We start from the raw sequence: 13,146 nt of genomic DNA, 5'->3' as shown, positions 1-13,146 counted from the left end.
GTTGAAGGGCTCAAGTTCAATCTCCTTAGTACAAGCCAGTTCTGTGACAAGGGCTACAAAGTTATCTTCACCAAAAGCAAATGCCAGATTATGAGCGAGGAATCTCTCGAAGTCGTCTTGGAAGCAGCAAGGAAAGGAAACATGTACATAGTGGATTGGAGGTCTGCAAAACCATCCCTATGTATGCTAGCAAGGAGCAAGGAAGATTTATGCTGGGATTGGCATAGTAAGCTTAGTCATCTGAACTTCAAGACTATCAACAAGCTTACTAAGAGGAACTTAGTGGAAGGACTGCCCAAAGTGACGTTTCGAAAGGATAAAATTTGTGAGGCATGTCAACGTTGCAAACAGATCAAATCCTCTTTCAAGAGCAAAGCCGAGACATCATCCACTAGACCATTAAGTCTTCTTCACATGGACTTATTTGGCCCAGTGGATCCACCCAGCATAAAGGGAAAGAAGTACACTCTTGTGGTAGTAGATGACTACACAAGATTCACATGGACCGTGTTCTTAACCAAGAAAAGTGAGACAAAAATTGCCCTGCCAAATCTCTTGAAGCAAGTTCAAGTTGAAAAGGATGTCTCGATACTAAAGATCCGGTCAGATCAAGGTGGAGAGTTCATTAATCAAGTAATCGAGAGCTACTGCAACGAGAACGGGATTCATCATCAACTGTCAGCTGCTCGAACGCCTCAACAAAACGGGGTTGCTGAAAGAAGGAACAGAACTCTCAAAGAAGCCGCAAGGACCATGCTCTCACAAGCCAACATATCACAAGGATTTTGGGCAGAAGCAATCAACACAGCGTGCTATACCCAAAATCGGTCCTTGATCGTGAAAGGAGTTGGAAAGACTCCATATGAGTTGTGGAATGAAAGAAAACCGAATGTAAGCCACTTCCACACATTCGGGTGCAAATGCTATATCCACAACAATGGGAAGGCTCAACGAAGAACTTTTGAAGAAAAGGCAGATGATGGAGTATTTCTAGGATACTCATCAACAAGCAAAGCATTCAGAGTCTTCAACAAGCGGAGTTTAGTGGTTGAAGAGTCCATACATGTTACCTTTGATGAAAGGGCATCGACAGATCAACCATCAAAGACAACGGAAGCAGCTGAGGAAGATCAGCCAGAGTCTATCGAGAGATCAAACTTACCTCTCGAAGACAAGCAGTCGATAGTTCGAGACGTAGCGGAACTCCAGTCAGAATCAGATGATGAAGAGTCTACCAAGAAGAAAGCTCCTGACTCAGTTGATCAAATCCAGATCATAGATGTTCAACCCACATCTCAACCTTCAACGGAAGCATCAACTGAGGAGCCACAACCCAACCTAAGATGGTTGAAGAGTCACCCTGCTGATCAAGTGATTGGAGATGTACGTGACAGAGTTCAAACCAGATCAGCATACAGAGAAAGCATGTTTGCTTGCTTTCTATCTCGAATAGAGCCTAAGGTGATCGAAGAGGCTCTATGTGATCCAGATTGGGTGCAAGCCATGCAAGAGGAACTTCATCAGTTTGAACGGAACGATGTTTGGGAACTAGTTCCGAGACCTCATCATCAGAATGTCATTGGTACAAAGTGGGTTTTCAGAAACAAGATGAATGAGGATGGAGTTATTGTTAGGAACAAGGCCAGACTTGTTGCCAAAGGCTATTGTCAGGAGGAAGGAATAGATTTTGATGAAACCTTCGCTCCAGTGGCACGTCTCGAAGCCATACGCATCTTTCTCGCATATGCCGCCTTCAAAGACTTTAAGGTATATCAAATGGATGTCAAGAGCGCTTTTCTGAACGGACTTCTCGAAGAAGAGGTGTACGTTGAACAACCTCCGGGTTTCTTGAAGGACGTGGGAGCTGACAAAGTATACAAATTAAAGAAGGCACTTTACGGCTTAAAACAAGCTCCGAGAGCTTGGTATGATACCTTATCCTCTTTTCTACTTCAGTGTGGGTTCACCAAAGGCCTAGTGGACAAAACATTGTTTAGAATTAAGGACGGGGATCACATCTTATTGGTGCAAATCTATGTGGACGATATCATTTTTGGAAGCACCAATCCAGACTTGTGCGAGAAGTTCTCCAGGTTGATGAAAGGGAAGTTCGAGATGAGCATGATGGGAGAACTAAACTACTTCCTTGGATTACAAGTGAGACAGCTTAAGGAAGGTATCTTCATCAATCAGGAGAAATACACCAAGGATCTGCTCAGAAAATACAATATAGCAGGGAAATCCTCAGTCAAAGTACCCATGGGAACCTCTCTACGTATCGATGTCGACAGTGAAGGTCGAGAGGTCGATCAGACTACTTATCGAGGTATCATCGGATCTCTTCTCTATTTAACTGCTAGTAGACCAGATATATCCTTTGCAGTAGGTGTATGTGCTAGGTTTCAGGCAAGTCCTAAGGAAAGTCACTTAAATGCATCTAAAAAGATTCTTAGATATCTCAAAGGTACGCAAAGTGTTGGACTTTGGTATTCGAGAGGTGGATCTTTCGAACTTATGGGTTATTCAGATGCGGACTTTGCCGGCTGTAAGATAGATCGAAAAAGCACATCAGGGACATGTCAGTTTCTAGGTGGAAGACTTGTCTCATGGTTTAGCAAGAAACAGCATTCGATAGCTACAAGCACCGCTGAGGCAGAGTATGTAGCAGCTGGAAGTTGCTGTGCTCAGGTTTTATGGATGAAGCAACAATTACTGGATTATGGGGTTGAGTGTAAGGAGGTCAAGATCATGTGTGACAATACAAGTGCTATTGCCATCACCCACAATCCAGTATTACATTCTAGAACAAAGCATATTGATATTAAGTATCACTTCATCCGAGATCATGTTGAGAAGAAGGACATTACTTTGGAATATGTTGCAACGGAGGAGCAACTAGCAGATATTTTCACAAAAGCGTTATGTGAAAATAGATTCTCTCAACTAAGGTTAGAATTGGGAATGATAGAGTTGGGATGAATGGTCAAATCTTATCTTCTTGTATTTAGTGCCATGAACTGTTTCGCATGTGAGGGGCGGTTTCATCAACTTTATGGCAGCTTTGGAGTTACACAAGCATTGAATGGTCATTCATATTGCATCCCGTGACTCAACAGTGGTAACCTTATTGGGCTATAAATAAGAGGGTTTCTTTCAGAAGTTCATACCATCAACTTCCCATGGAGAAAAAGAAAGGAAAAGATGATGTTCCATTCTTTTATAGAGGAAAGAAACCGGCAGTCAAGTCCAAAGATTTTCAAGGAGAAAACTATCCAGAATCAACGAAGGGTGAACAGATTGCGGAGCTTCCTGATAATCCAAGCAAGAATCCTATTCCCATCCAAGGTGAATGGATCCCCAAATACGAGGAGATCCACAACGATGGGATACTGGAATCGGGAGGAGAGTCCTGCACAAGAGGGACTCCTACTGCTGCACATTCTGGAAAAGGGCCTTCCTCAACCAAATGGAGAACCAAGGGAAATGGAGAGGAAGACCAGATGGGACTTTCTGAGGTCAGCAGCAGTCAAAGGGGTGATCATACCTAATCCAAAGACCTTAAGAGGATTAGCGATGAAGATGGTCACTCCCAACTACAGTAAGCAGCTCCGGAGAGAAGAACAAGAAAAGGGAATAGCCACCCCTAGTTCTGTTATTAGACAAATAGGACTTTAGATGGCTAGTTCCCGCCTTAACGATAGATTCCTATTAGGCTGACCTAGGCCAAACAAAAGTTTCTAAGGAATCTAATAGGATATTGATNCTCAAAAGTGATAACCGTATTGGGCTATAAAAAGGAGGGTTTCTTTCAGAAGATCAAACCATCAACTTCCCATGGAGAAAAAGAAAGGAAAAGATGATATTCCATTCTTTTATAGAGGAAAGAAACCGGCAGTCAAGTCCAAAGATTTTCAAGGAGAAAACTATCCAGAATCAACGAAGGGTGAACAGATTACGGAGCTTCCTGATAATCCAAGCAAGAATCCTATTCCCATCCAAGGTGAATGGATCCCCAAATACGAGGAGATCCACAACGATGGGATACTGGAATCGGGAGGAGAGTCCTGCACAAGAGGGACTCCTACTGCTGCACATTCTGGAAAAGGGCCTTCCTCAACCAAATGGAGAACCAAGGGAAATGGAGAGGAAGACCAGATGGGACTTTCTGAGGTCAGCAGCAGTCAAAGGGGTGATCATACCTAATCCAAAGACCTTAAGAGGATTAGCGATGAAGATGGTCACTCCCAACTACAGTAAGCAGCTCCGGAGAGAAGAACAAGAAAAGGGAATAGCCACCCCTAGTTCTGTTATTAGACAAATAGGACTTTAGATGGCTAGTTCCTGCTTTAACGATAGATTCCTATTAGGCTGACCAAGGCCAAACAAAAGTTTCTAGGGAATCTAATAGGATATTGATTCATATGTAATGTATCTGGAAATCACTAAATGAACTTAAGGATATGTTCCAAGTGATATCTTTTAGATGAATCAAACTTGTTTCTCTCGCAATCTGTGTTCGAAAGGTAGTTCGAGAGGTCACCCGATCAGTTTGTCTATATACGTTATGTCTCGAAGAAGGGTAGTTCGAGAGGTCACTTCGAAAGATAACAAACTGATATCTCTGAACGGAGGAATAAGGAGGGTTAGGGATCAATCACTCAGGGGGAAGATCCTTAACCAGATCAAGACGGAGGAATAAGGAGGTTTAGGGATCAATCACTCAGGGGGAAGATCCTTAAACTCATGTGGAAGACAATTCACCTTCGAGAGGTGAATCTGATATATGAAGAGAAACGGCTAACTTTGAATATTAATGCTAGCCACGTGGTCATCGGTTACTGACGGTTTTTCGCACTTAAGGGCATTATCTTGATTAATGGGAGCATGCCTGCATAAACATCCCACTATATCCCACTATCCAAAAAANTAACGATAGATTCCTATTAGGCTGACCAAGGCCAAACAAAAGTTTCTAAGGAATCTAATAGGATATTGATTCATATGTAATATATCTGGAAATCACTAAATGAACTTAAGGATATGCTCCAAGTGATATCTTTTAGATGAATCAAACTTGTTTCTCTCGCAATCTGTGTTCGAAAGGTAGTTCGAGAGGTCACCCGATCAGTTTGTCTATATACGTTATGTCTCGAAGAAGGGTAGTTCGAGAGGTCACTTCGAAAGATAACAAACTGATATCTCTGAACGGAGGAATAAGGAGGGTTAGGGATCAATCACTCAGGGGGAAGATCCTTAACCAGATCAAGACGGAGGAATAAGGAGGTTTAGGGATCAATCACTCAGGGGGAAGATCCTTAAACTCATGTGGAAGACAATTCACCTTCGAGAGGTGAATCTGATATATGAGGGGAAACGGCTAACTTTGGATATTAATGCTAGCCACGTGGTCATCGGTTACTGACGGTTTTTCGCACTTAAGGGCATTATCTTGATTAATGGGAGCATGCCTGCATAAACATCCCACTATATCCCACTATCCAAAAAAAACCGCATTATACTTTACCAAAATATTCTTACCATACATTACATACATAACCGTTATAAAGGGTATTTCNAGGAATAAGGAGGTTTAGGGATCAATCACTCAGGGGGAAGATCCTTAAACTCATGTGGAAGACAATTCACCTTCGAGAGGTGAATCTGATATATGAAGAGAAACGGCTAACTTTGAATATTAATGCTAGCCACGTGGTCATCGGTTACTGACGGTTTTTCGCACTTAAGGGCATTATCTTGATTAATGGGAGCATGCCTGCATAAACATCCCACTATATCCCACTATCCAAAAAACCGCATTATACTTTACCAAAATATCCTTACCATACCTTACATACATAACCGTTATAAAGGGTATTTCTGACCTTTTACCTCTTTGAAATTAACCGGTATCTTTTCTCGGATCAAATATTCTACCCTACCCATATATCCAACCCGAATCCACATGATATAAAAGCCAAATCCTCCTTCTTTACCCGGATTCAAGCTAAAACCGTTTACCCAAAATCCCCAAATCCTAAACGCAGTACACATTCCCTCCAAAACATCTAACCTTCATCAATGGCGTCCGAATCCTCTACATCAACCTCATCTTCCGACGCATATCAGAGGGAGTTGCTACACATTCGCTCTCAGATCAAACAAGTCAAGGCGGGGAGTATCCTTGACAGAAATGGCTTCATCACCAACTCCCCTAATCCAAAAATGGCGGAAAAAGTCCTGAAGAAGTTTGAGAAAGCAGGACTGATGAAATACATGACGCACGACTACGGGACCGTTCACCCCCTCGACTTCACAGAATGGTTCGCAAATGCCAAGGTCACGAAGGGTAAAATCGAAAGCCGCTTTAATGATTTTCCCATCACAACATCTGTAGGTGACCTCAGAGCGGCATTTGATTTTGCGTCATCGGAGGAAGCAGTCAAGCATCTATCGGATTACGACNGAAAGCAGGACTGATGAAATACATGACGCACGACTACGGGACCGTTCACCCCCTCGACTTCACAGAATGGTTCGCAAATGCCAAGGTCACGAAGGGTAAAATCGAAAGCCGCTTTAATGATTTTCCCATCACAACATCTGTAGGTGACCTCAGAGCGGCATTTAATTTCGCGTCATCGGAGGAAGCAGTCAAGCATCTATCGGATTACGACTTGGACAAGCAAGCTTTCTGGGAGAAAATCCGACTAGCGACTGCACCACCCAGAGCATCCTCTGCCCTCCGCAAGTACCACCTAAAGGAGAGGTTTGCTCTCGCTGCCGACCTAATCATGAAGTTTGTGCTCGGCAAGGTGTCCGGAACTGACGAGGTTAGTCTAGACCTCCTCAAAATCCTCCATGCCATTTGGAACAACAACAAGCTGGACTGGGCACATATTATCTTCAACTTCCTCCAACAGCAAGTGATGCGCTCAGTCTCCAACGCCAACCTGTCGATCAGTAAAAAGGTTGGTTTCGGCTTTGTTGTGCAATTTCTCTTAAGCCTGAAGGGCTTCGAACTGAGGGAGGGAAAAGAGATTCATCGAAATACCTATATGGGTAGGACGAAATCTCTAGTCCCCAAAACTAAAGGTGTTAAGGCTGCACCTTCTCCCTCACAGCCAAAAGAAAGGGGCAAAAGGAAAGCCCAAACCAAGGGAAAGAATTCTGATGATGAACCTCTCGATGTACTGAGACAAAGNTCCGGAACTGACGAGGTTAGTCTAGACCTCCTCAAAATCCTCCATGCCATTTGGAACAACAACAAGCTGGACTGGGCACATATCATCTTCAACTTCCTTCAACAGCAAGTGATGCGCTCAGTCTCCAACGCCAACCTGTCGATCAGTAAAAAGGTTGGTTTCGGCTTTGTTGTGCAATTTCTCCTAAGCCTGAAGGGCTTCGAACTGAGGGAGGGAAAAGAGATTCATCGAAATACCTATATGGGTAGGACGAAATCTCTAGTCCCCAAAACTAAAGGTGTTAAGGCTGCACCTTCTCCCTCACAGCCAAAAGGAAGGGGCAAAAGGAAAGCCCAAACCAAGGAAAAGAATTCTGATGATGAACCTCTCGATGTACTGATACAAAGGGTTCATCTGCCAAAGAGGGCTAGGAAAGCCAAAACTGCTGTTGTCACCCAGATCCGAGAGGTAACACCCTCTGTTGTTCAAGTACCGTTTGAGGACAGGGCACAAGCCCAGGGGGAACCTCAGGCTACACTGGCCACTGAGGTTGAGAGAGTGCCCCCTACCAGGTCCCTGTCAAGAGATTTGTGTGTTAATGATGATATTACTGCTGAGGGTACTGGTGACTCTGTTGGTTTATCTCGAGAGATGGCTCGAGAGGTTGAAGGTACTGGGATCAGTGATCCAGTACAAGGAGATGCAGAAGAACCATGTGAGATGGTTCGAGAGACAGACTACACAGTCAGGGTGGGAGATGATCTCTTGGAGCATAGTCGAGAGATCACAGCTCAGATAGACGAAGCAATCTCTGCTACTGAAATCATCTCTGATGGGCGGGATGACTCATATGAAGNGGCTTCGAACTGAGGGAGGGAAAAGAGATTCATCGAAATACCTATATGGGTAGGACGAAATCTCTAGTCCCCAAAACTAAAGGTGTTAAGGCTGCACCCTCTCCCTCACAGCCAAAAGGAAGGGGCAAAAGGAAAGCCCAAACCGAGGAAAAGAATTCTGATAATGAACCTCTCGATGTACTGAGACAAAGGGTTCATCTGCCAAAGAGGGCTAGGAAAGCCAAAACTGTTGCTGTCACCCGGGTTCAAGAGGTGGAACCGTCAGTTATACAAGTACCCTTCGAGGACAGGGCACAAGCCCAGGGGGAACCTCAGGCTACACTGGCCACTGAGGTTGAGAGAGTGCCCCCTACCAGGTCCCTGTCAAGAGATTTGTGTGTTAATGATGATATTACTGCTGAGGGTACTGGTGACTCTGTTGGTTTATCTCGAGAGATGGCTCGAGAGGTTGAAGGTACTGGGATCAGTGATCCAGTACAAGGGGATGCAGAAGAACCATGTGAGATGGTTCGAGAGACAGACTACACAGTCAGGGTGGGAGATGATCTCTTGGAGCATAGTCGAGAGATCACAGCTCAGATAGACGAAGCAATCTCTGCTACTGAAATCATCTCTGATGGGCGGGATGACTTATATGAAGAAGTTTCCACTCAGTTGGCAGTGGAAGCACCCACTCTTGATGACTTCTCCAGGGTGATCAGGTGGATCAACTGGAGAACCAGTTCTTTCACTCAATTGATGAGTCAAGCAGCTGAAATGGAGGCAGAAGAGCAGTTTGCACTCCAGTGGTTGGGCATATCCGAGATCCCAGCTCAGCAACTGATGGATCTTGCCCACGAAACACGAGTAATGAAGCTGAACAGTGAAAGAACAGATAAAGGGAAGAGCATAGCAGTGGAAGCACCAGAAGTTGAAGCTGAGCCTGAAGAAGATTCTGAAACAGAAGGACGATTTCGAGAAGATATCAGGCTCGCCACTGCCATCTCCTTNGATCCAGTACAAGGAGATGCAGAAGAACCATGTGAGATGGTTCGAGAGACAGACTACACAGTCAGGGTGGGAGATGATCTCTTGGAGCATAGTCGAGAGATCACAGCTCAGATAGACGAAGCAATCTCTACTACTGAAATCATCTCTGATGGGCGGGATGACTCATATGAAGAAGTTTCCACTCAGTTGGCAGTGGAAGCACCCACTCTTGATGACTTCTCCAGGGTGATCAGGTGGATCAACTGGAGAACCAGTTCTTTCACTCAATTGATGAGTCAAGCAGCTGAAATGGAGGCAGAAGAGCAGTTTGCACTCCAGTGGTTGGGCATCTCCGAGATCCCAGCTCAACAACTGATGGATCTTGCCCACGAAACACGAGTAATGAAGCTGAACAGTGAAAGAACTGATAAAGGGAAGAGCATAGCAGTTGAAGCACCAGAAGTTGAAGCTGAGCCTGAAGAAGATCCTGAAACAGAAGCACGATTTCGAGAAGATATCAGGCTCGCCACTGCCATCTCCTTGGGACAGAACGTTGAGTTCACGAGAGGGCCAGGAGAGACCTCTGGGGTTGCTCACGATGATATTGCAACAGCCGCAATCCCACTGTCCCAAGTCAGCAACTCTGCTCTGGACGAACAGGTAGAAGCTTCGAGAGGTGAATCCGAGACCTCTGAAGCCCTTCAAGTGGCACCTAACACCGTTCTACTTTTGCCACCACCTGAGTCCACACCCTCGACCACTACTGATGAAGCACAGACAATTCGAGAGGGTGAAGTTCCGTTGCTCACACTGCCGGGTTTTCCTACTGCTCCTGAAATAATTATCATTCCAGACTCATCGGAGCAGACTGAAATGCAGTCAAATGAGCAACATGAGCAGAATGCCCCAAGTCCTGCTGGTTCGAGGAGTACTGATGATACCATCGAAGGTGGAAACCCGGAAGCACCTGTCGACACTACGTCTCCAACCTCACCAGCAGAGGACAAAGTTCCCAGCACTGGTTCGAGAGGTGATGCTGAGAGGGAACCACTATTGGATGAAAACAGGGAAGCGTCCAATACCGAAGAACACTCTCTGGCTGACCCTATCTCCACAGTTGCTGAAGCTGAGGCCCCAGGTTCGAGAGGTGAGGAGCAAGAAGTGATCCATCCCTCAGGTGGAAATCGGGAAGCACCTGACATGGAGCTACCTTCGAGCTCTGAACCTTGTGTCCCTATGGATCCTCAGACGTTAAATCGAGAGGTGGACTCGCAATTGCANAATGAGCAACTTGAGCAGAATGCCCCAAGTCCTGCTGGTTCGAGGAGTACTGATGATACCATCGAAGGTGGAAACCCGGAAGCACCTGTCGACACTATGTCTCCAACCTCACCAGCAGAGGACAAAGTTCCCAGCACTGGTTCGAGAGGTGATGCTGAGAGGGAACCACTATTGGATGAAAACAGGGAAGCGTCCAATACCGAAGAACACTCTCTGGCTGACCCTATCTCCACAGTTGCTGAAGCTGAGGCCCCAGGTTCGAGAGGTGAGGAGCAAGAAGTTATCCATCCCTCAGGTGGAAATCGGGAAGCACCTGACATGGAGCTACCTTCGAGCTCTGAACCTTGTGTCCCTGTGGATCCTCAGACGTTAAATCGAGAGGTGGACTCGCAACTGCAAGTCATGGGTGGAAATCTGGAAGCACCCAAGTCCCCTCCGACGAAAGGTACATCTCGATCCTCATCTCCTACTTCTGACTATGATCAACAGGCCGAAGAAGTCTTCATTGGCGAAGTGCGTCAATTCATGGCTAATCAATCTCAGAAGATGGCTCAGCTCGAAAGAATACTCGCTGTGGTCCGCAATGCTGCAATGCCTGCTGTTGGCACAAGTGAATCCCAAGGCCGTCACGCCGAACTTCTCGAACAGGCGATATGGGCCGAGGATGCAGCACGGAAAGCCACTGATGAAGCCGTTGTAGCTCGAGCAGAGGCTGCAAGTGCGAGGGCTGAATTAGCCGAGATGCGAGCAGAGTTTCGAGCCTTCCAATGTTCCAGTGAACTTCGACAGGATGTGATGAAGGCCATACTAGATGACCTGTCGAACCAAGTCCCTGCCCAACTTCAAGCAATCTTCGAAGGTATGTCCACCCTCCTCTCCCGTGCTGATGATGCCAACAAGGGGGAAAATAAAGAGAAAAAGAAGGGGGATACCACGGGCAAGAAAAGGGCAGCAAGTGAACCAGCTGGACCACCTCCAAAAATACCACGAATCATGAGCAAAGCAGTGGAGGATGCTAAACAGGCAGAAAACCTAAGGGTCCAGCGTACACTGGAAATGGAGAGAAGGAGAGAAGAGGACAGAGAAAGAAGAAGAAAAAGACAAGAACGACAGTCAGAAGAAGAAAGGAAGATAGATCTTCTCATGACAAACTTTAAGTTTGGGAATAGAGAAGACACTGAACAAATTCTGACTCTGGAGATATTCAAGCTTCTGAAAATCACTGGGATATCTACACACAGCAATATGTCTCCAGAAGAATGCATTGCCTGGTGGAAAGATGGAGTAATTGATGGTGAGTTCGTGGGGGAAGCCTACAGGAACTACAGGCATCTAGACGTCACAGAAGAATACTTAAGCCTGGTAAATCCGAAAGATCCCATCAAGACACGAGAAGCCATTAACAAGAAAAGGAAAGCCAACAAGAAGTAAGCTCTCGTGGTCCAAACTCCATCTCATTTCAATGTATTGATATCTATGTTGTTCTTGGTCTTATTTCTTTCAATCCTGTCTACTAAACCCTACTTTGTAAACATTCCCTTCTTATAATCATATATATCTTTTGCTGGGGGTGTTGCGTGAGTTATATTATTCATAGTTTAGTAGAGTATGTTGTCAAACTTACCATATGCGCTGAAAAATAAAATCCTTGTTAATTCTTTCTATCAAATCAGCCATATAGAGTAAGTATAAGTGTTGGCATCATCAAAAAGGGGGAAATTGTTAGGAACATCATGTAATAGGTTTTGATGATACCAACTGATAAGTAGAAATCCCCAAGTCTCGATACATAGGCAAAACGCTGTAAGTTCGACAAGTAAACCAAGAGCGAAAATACAACCGGGTAACTTTGAGCTCAACTCGGAAAATATTTAAGCTTGAGGGAAATTTGTTTGAACATCTTAGAAGTCTCGTGTGTTGTAATCATATAGACAGATCAGAAGAAGGCATGGGACAACACTGGAGGAATAAGGGTCTGCGAGACATCAACTAAGTCTCGAGACATAAGCAGAGTTCGAGAGGTAGGACCTCTCGATACAGTTATCCAGTTCGAGACATAAACAGAGTTCGAGAGATAGACCTCTCGATGTTTGAGTTCGAGACATTAAGCAATCAAGATATCAACCTTGGTCTCGATACACTAACAATTCTCCAACAAAGCTGAAGGACGGTCATACTTAAAGTCTGGAGAAGAAGAATATCATGGAGATGGAATAATGAAGAGGTGCCGAACGTGAAGATTTCAAAATGGGCGGAAATGGATGACACGTCAGATTTCCACCACAAACGGTCAAAAGGTGCACCAATGCTGAAGTGGTCTGATTCCCTACAAACAAGGAATAATGGGAATATAAAAAGAGTAACTTTTACCAAAAGATTCACTACAAGACAAAGAGGTTCAAGTTACAAGATCACCACTCCATGAAATATGCTGAAAATATGCAAGACCCATGATCAGCATGGGAGACAAAATTCAAAAATATGCAAGACCCATGATCAGCATGGGAGACAAAATTCAAACGGAATAAAGACCCATGATCAGCATGGGAGACAAAATTCAAACGGAATAATTTTCCCTCCAACGGAATTATTCCTCTACTCTCATATATAAGGACGTAAAGACATGAAAAAGAAAAGTAGGTGAAGTGAAGGAGTTCGAAATTCCTAAGAAGTGTCAGTCTAAAACGTTCAAGTGCTAGTGCTCAACTTGGAATATCATCCTGATATTCAAAATAGCGAGAAAACACATCTTAGTGTTTCAAGAGAGTTACAAAGCTTAAACTGTTATACATCCAGAAGGTGACCGAAGCTGCTCTACATTGAAGTTGATTCAACGATAGCTTGTGGTCAGATTGGAG

The sequence above is a fragment of the Ipomoea triloba genome, chromosome 11 (assembly GCF_003576645.1).
Source record: "Ipomoea triloba cultivar NCNSP0323 chromosome 11, ASM357664v1".
NCBI classification, from domain to species: domain Eukaryota; kingdom Viridiplantae; phylum Streptophyta; class Magnoliopsida; order Solanales; family Convolvulaceae; genus Ipomoea; species Ipomoea triloba.
This window is presented reverse-complemented; position numbering follows the sequence as displayed.